At 30.2% G+C, this 5,405-nt stretch overlaps 1 non-coding gene across 1 annotated transcript; it reads left to right on the top strand.

The window, feature by feature from the left end:
- The first annotated feature begins 4,015 nt into the window (after positions 1-4,015).
- On the top strand, positions 4,016-4,087 carry TRNAC-GCA (transfer RNA cysteine (anticodon GCA)). The gene has a single exon. It is a non-coding gene; the product is annotated as a tRNA-Cys (tRNA).
- Positions 4,088-5,405: the final 1,318 nt, after the last annotated feature.

Raw genomic sequence — 5,405 nt, 5'->3', positions numbered from 1 at the left:
AAAATGAGTTAGAAATCATTTTTTATCTTTGGACATATAAAAACATTAGTTGGAAAATAATATATTTTGAGTTATCAACTTCTTTTTAAATAGTAGAATTTTTATTTTTATCACTTAATTTTATAAAATAATTTATATAATTTAAAATATATAATTATTATATAATATAACATATTTTGTGTTCAAATATATTTTCTAGCTATATTATCTAAATTAAAGTGTTATACGCACCCTATATCAAATTAATAAAGTTTTATATTGTATATTAATATATCCTAATATATTATTTTATATATATATATATATATTAGTAATTTATTATTTTCTAATAATATTATATTTTAAAGTATTTTATAAATATATTATTGTTTATATATATAAGAATAATAAAGTATTATACTACTTTAATTTTTGCATCCTTTATGAAAAGGGTTTTCCTCTCCTTTAAATCAGAAAACACTTTTTTCTATCAACTTGCGTTTTTCTTTTCTTTGATCGGAAAGTGAATTACCTTGACTACAATGTAGCTAAAATATAAGAAAGTCATAAAAATTACTCTCCGGGAAAACACTTTGCAGCAAACAAGAGGATGCTAATCTTCCATCTCTTGAAAGATTACCCTAATGCTAGGCCATCTGCTATATGCTTCTCTCAGAATGTGGATGAAGCACTCGGCTCAAATGGAATTTTGTGGATAGAATGATGGTGGCACAGTATCTACGTCCTGTCGATCATCCCTCTTGGCTTGTACGTAGCTGATATAGTGAGCCTGCAATTTCTATCGCCTACTGATGAATCGGTAAAGGGATTTCTCAAAACCTTTTTTTTTTTTTAGAGTGGATGTCGTTAATGATACTTTGAAACCTCCTAGGAGTGGGGCACGACCTTTTCAAACAATCAATGACATTTTCTGTATCAGATTCATTGATGAAATTTCTGTCTAATGACTTGATTCGAGCTGCTTATTTGATAAGCTTTTAGGATAGGCAGTAGCCCAGCTTCATTAGATTTTATGATCCCAACAGAAGCAGAAGAAATGCAAATGAAGTTGCCCTTAAAGATTCTCAAAACAGCCACTAAACCATGGCAGTCCTGGTGTTCTCATTTACTTTTGTTTTACTATAAATGAATGGATTTGATCAACAAATTAATGCCGGATGCCAGATCCCATCCCGGCTACAAGGAATGCAATAGCAAAGAGAGCATTTTTCTGTAAAAAAACAAGAAGATGCATCTGCATTCCTCTCCATCCATTCACGTAGGACGAGGTTCCTACACTGTGTCCACGTTTTGAAGCCGTCTGAACTCCCAGTAAATTATTTTTGGAGCATGGAAAGTCCCCGTTAATTGCTTAGATCATATCGAGACTCTGTGCATAAATACGTCTGACAAGATATTGTCAATGACCAATGTGTTCCATTTCCAGTCTAAAGAAAGAAGAAACAGTTGAAAGTAAACCAGATTTTTCTTTTTCAAAAACAAAAAAATCAGTCTCCTAGTTGAGAATCGATCAACCGATTAAATTAAATAAATTGATTGATTGATTCAGAAACGATTGATTGATTAAGACAACAGAATATATTTTTTATTTAAATTAAGATTTCATCTAAGTAGTTTAATTGCTTATTCCCTAAAACTTGAGACTTATAAATAAACTTGCAATTAAATTTATAAATAACTAGTGTAGGGAGGAATACATAAGAAAAAACATTTAATAAGATTACCTTACCTCTCAAATCTTGTTCTTATTCTTTAGTTTTGCTTATTGTTTTGTCATAAACACCTACCACACATTTTCTTCCAACAAAAATCACATGATATATAGAACATAACCTTTCTTTTTGAAAGGCAAGACCCTCAACCAATCTAGCTATGACCCAGCTGATCATATCGTGAGTTGTATAATAAATCATATGCTGCTCTTTACATAATGTAAAAGTCCTCTCTTGTCCAAATGAATGTTATGTATCTATAAGAGTCCAGCAATTTGTTGTTTTTTTTTTTTTGATGTTCTGGAAACTTTCCAAGAACTTTTGTGAGCCAATGCCAGTCAGTGAATGACTTGCTTTGAGGTTGATATAGTTGTCTTCACCAATACATGCTACACAAGAAGTTATAGTGCTAAAGGCAAGAAACCTACCGCTGAAGATCACTAGCTATTTATTAACCTGATAGAAAGGGTGATCTAAGTAAGGGCTTATAGCTCAAAATAGAGTGGTCTTGTTTCAACCATTTCTGGGCTTATGATTTTTACAACAATATAAGCTTCTGCAACACATCCTGGCTAGGACCGCATATGGATTAATTTGATGGGATGCGAAAGTATTCAGGCAGTAGAGCGGCCTTGTTAATATCTTGCCCAGATTTGCAGTGTATATTAATTGTTATCAAATAGTTTGCATATGAGGCGGATGAACAAAGAGAATTTTATTTTATAATGGGAAGGTAAAATGTTTTGTTGTTTATTATAATGTAAGTAACGTCAAATCAATATATTTAAATATTAAAAAGAAGATTTGGAGGGAAATTCATAACCACCTAACAAACCATAGGAATGTTACTCATATTCCCCTTATCCATTTCATTTATGACAGGGTCACTTTTGAGTACTTGATATTATGTAAAATAAATATTTTTTTATTTTTAGAATTAATTATTATTTATACATGACACCTCCTGCAAGTTATTTAGTTAATTTACGTGAAAAGTTGTTTTTTGAATTTTATAAACATGTTAGTCCGAAAAGGTGTGTACCTTTAAATTCCACAAACACATTAATTTGAAAACGTGTTATTTTCCTTATAAATAGCGGTTTCATATTGGCAGAAATTAATAAACAATCTTCTTCTCAACCTATTTTTTCCTTACAAATTTTCTACTTACGTTTATCAAAACAAAAACAAAAAATCTTAAGAAACTTATAGAAATTATTGTCTATAACTTTGTTGAATCTTAAAGATATATTGCTTTAACCCTACAACAAATATAATGAGGATAATTAATACTTTAAAAATAATAATCTGCATGCCTCAAAGTCTGTTTGCTATACCCACTAACATAACAATAATTACACGCGGTGATGGATCATTTCAATAATAAACTTGAAAATTATGCTACTTTCTGGTAGATAAACAACATAATAAAGATAGCAAAAGGAGCATGAATTTAGGGATCCAATTGCATGAAATCAGGGATGCAATTGAAGAAATTAAAAGTTTGAAAGTCAATTAGAGATGAAATAAAAAATATCTGAGATAAATGACCAAATTGACAAAGGCACTAAATTTAGAGTTATTTTAAGATTTGGCAGGGGTGAAGTTGAATTGATTCTTAGAATCAAAATTCAATTGAAAACTTGATTGAATAAATTGGAAGATTGATGACTGAAATTAAAATAAAAGATTTTAAATTTAAATTAACCCTAAACGCCAACGACACCGTTTTATTTAAATAAAAGGTGCGTTTTGACTAAAATGATATGTTTTGAATCAAATTTTGATTAAAAAAACCTAACAAAAAAAAGTGTCAGACGACATATCATATGACATTGTTCATCATTTTCAATCTTTTATACATGAAAAGTTATTCAAGTGACTACTTTTCAAATATATTTAATGTACCATCTCTCCATCTAAATATCTTTTGTTTTAATCTCTTTGATTTCTTGTTCCATGAAAAATAAAAGATTTAAATTTACCAATTGCTAATCAATATGTCGATGGGTAATTTAGGAAAAAAAATTAATTTTTTATGGAATGGAAAGGTCTATAGATGAACTTGTTGGCCAGCAAAAATTATAATAGAACTTAATCTTTTTCTATCTCGAAAAATTAAATTTGTTGATGATTTCTGTTTCTTACTGCAATGAAGTTTGCGTATAGAAAGCACTACCGAAATAATTGAATCAATGTTAGAAACGATCCAGGTTCAGATTCAATTATCAAAAATTCTTTTCTTTTAATAAATTATTATATATTTGGCTATAATATATTTGGTAACATAAAATAAGAAAATTGGGTCCTTAGCTCAGTGGTAGAGCATTTGACTGCAGATCAAGAGGTCACCGGTTCGAACCCGGTAGGGCCCTTGTGAATTTTTCCCCTGGAAACCAATTTAGTCCTTTTGTTTGTGCTAATATGTCAAATCCGTCCCTGTTTCAAATTTATCCCCAGTTGGACTAGATTGCAAATAAATTTTGAAGAGCTTTTTGGCAATATGGAATCTGGCGGCTTGCCCTTACAAACTTAATGAAACTAGTAACATTATTACAAATAAGTACTTCTATTGCGAAAAAAGTGTCATCACTTTTATTCTTAGAATTTTAATCTCTATAAATAATGCTAATTATTGGACAGTGACATGTTTGAACAATAAATAAATAAATAAAAAAGTCTGCATGTGTTCCTCAACCAAAAAGAAAAGCAGCAGGTCTTAATATTGTGGAATATCATTTTTAATGGTTGCTTTTGTGGTTGTGGTTTTAAAAAAGCAGTTTAATAAAAAGTGCTTTTTGTGAGGTTCATTTTAAATTTTGATGTGTTTGGTTAAAACTGCGGTTGAAATTGTGGTTGAAAAAAAATAATTTCTTGTGTTTGGTTAATATGCTTTTTGTATGAGGTTTAATTGTAAAATTACCTAAAAGGACACAAACACACACACATATATATAAAACAAAGTATTTGCAATTCTATTGCGTACAATCCCATATATGAAGGCCTCTGCGATTCTTGAATAGCTGAGTGAGGTACAATATCAAGTAAAAAATCATCTGGAATGAAATTGGAATTGCGATCATACTCGGAAAAAACTTTATTATCTTGCGATTTCCTTCTAATATAGTTATATAGTGCCGTTGATACAACTAAACGTCCACATATTTAATTTTTTTTAAAATAAACATATATATAGATATATTTTTATCTCTAACAAAAATTACCTCTAAATATAACCACTCAATAAAAAAGCTTTATACAAATAAATTATAATAGCACAAGCAATATATGTTTAGTTGCCATTATTACATAAAAACTTGTCTGAATTTTCACCAACCAATGAAAACCAAGCATGTTTAATTTGTATTTATACTTGTTTTTAAAGGGCATCGTTTTCAATCACGGATAAAAATCTGTAAATTTCCAAAACCAACCGCCACCATGTAGAGCACCAAATCCTCTTTTCCCTTCAGTTCCCCATTTGCCTCTTCTTCGTTTTCTTTCTCCCTCGACCTAAAACAACACAAGATTAGGATGTGATTACCAGTGCAACGAAGCATCTCACAGCAGTTGTCCTAGAACTTGGAGGAGAGAGCACAACTGCTATTGATTAAAAGATGGCTACTGGATAATGGGCAAAAAAAGATGTTTGCCTCCTCAACATCGACGGGCTAAAAGAAAAACTGGGGGAAA

Source organism: Populus nigra, chromosome 19 (assembly GCF_951802175.1).
Source record: "Populus nigra chromosome 19, ddPopNigr1.1, whole genome shotgun sequence".
NCBI classification, from domain to species: Eukaryota; Viridiplantae; Streptophyta; class Magnoliopsida; order Malpighiales; family Salicaceae; genus Populus; species Populus nigra.
The sequence above is the reverse complement of the archived record's forward strand: the minus strand, read 5'-3'. Positions and strand labels throughout refer to the sequence as shown.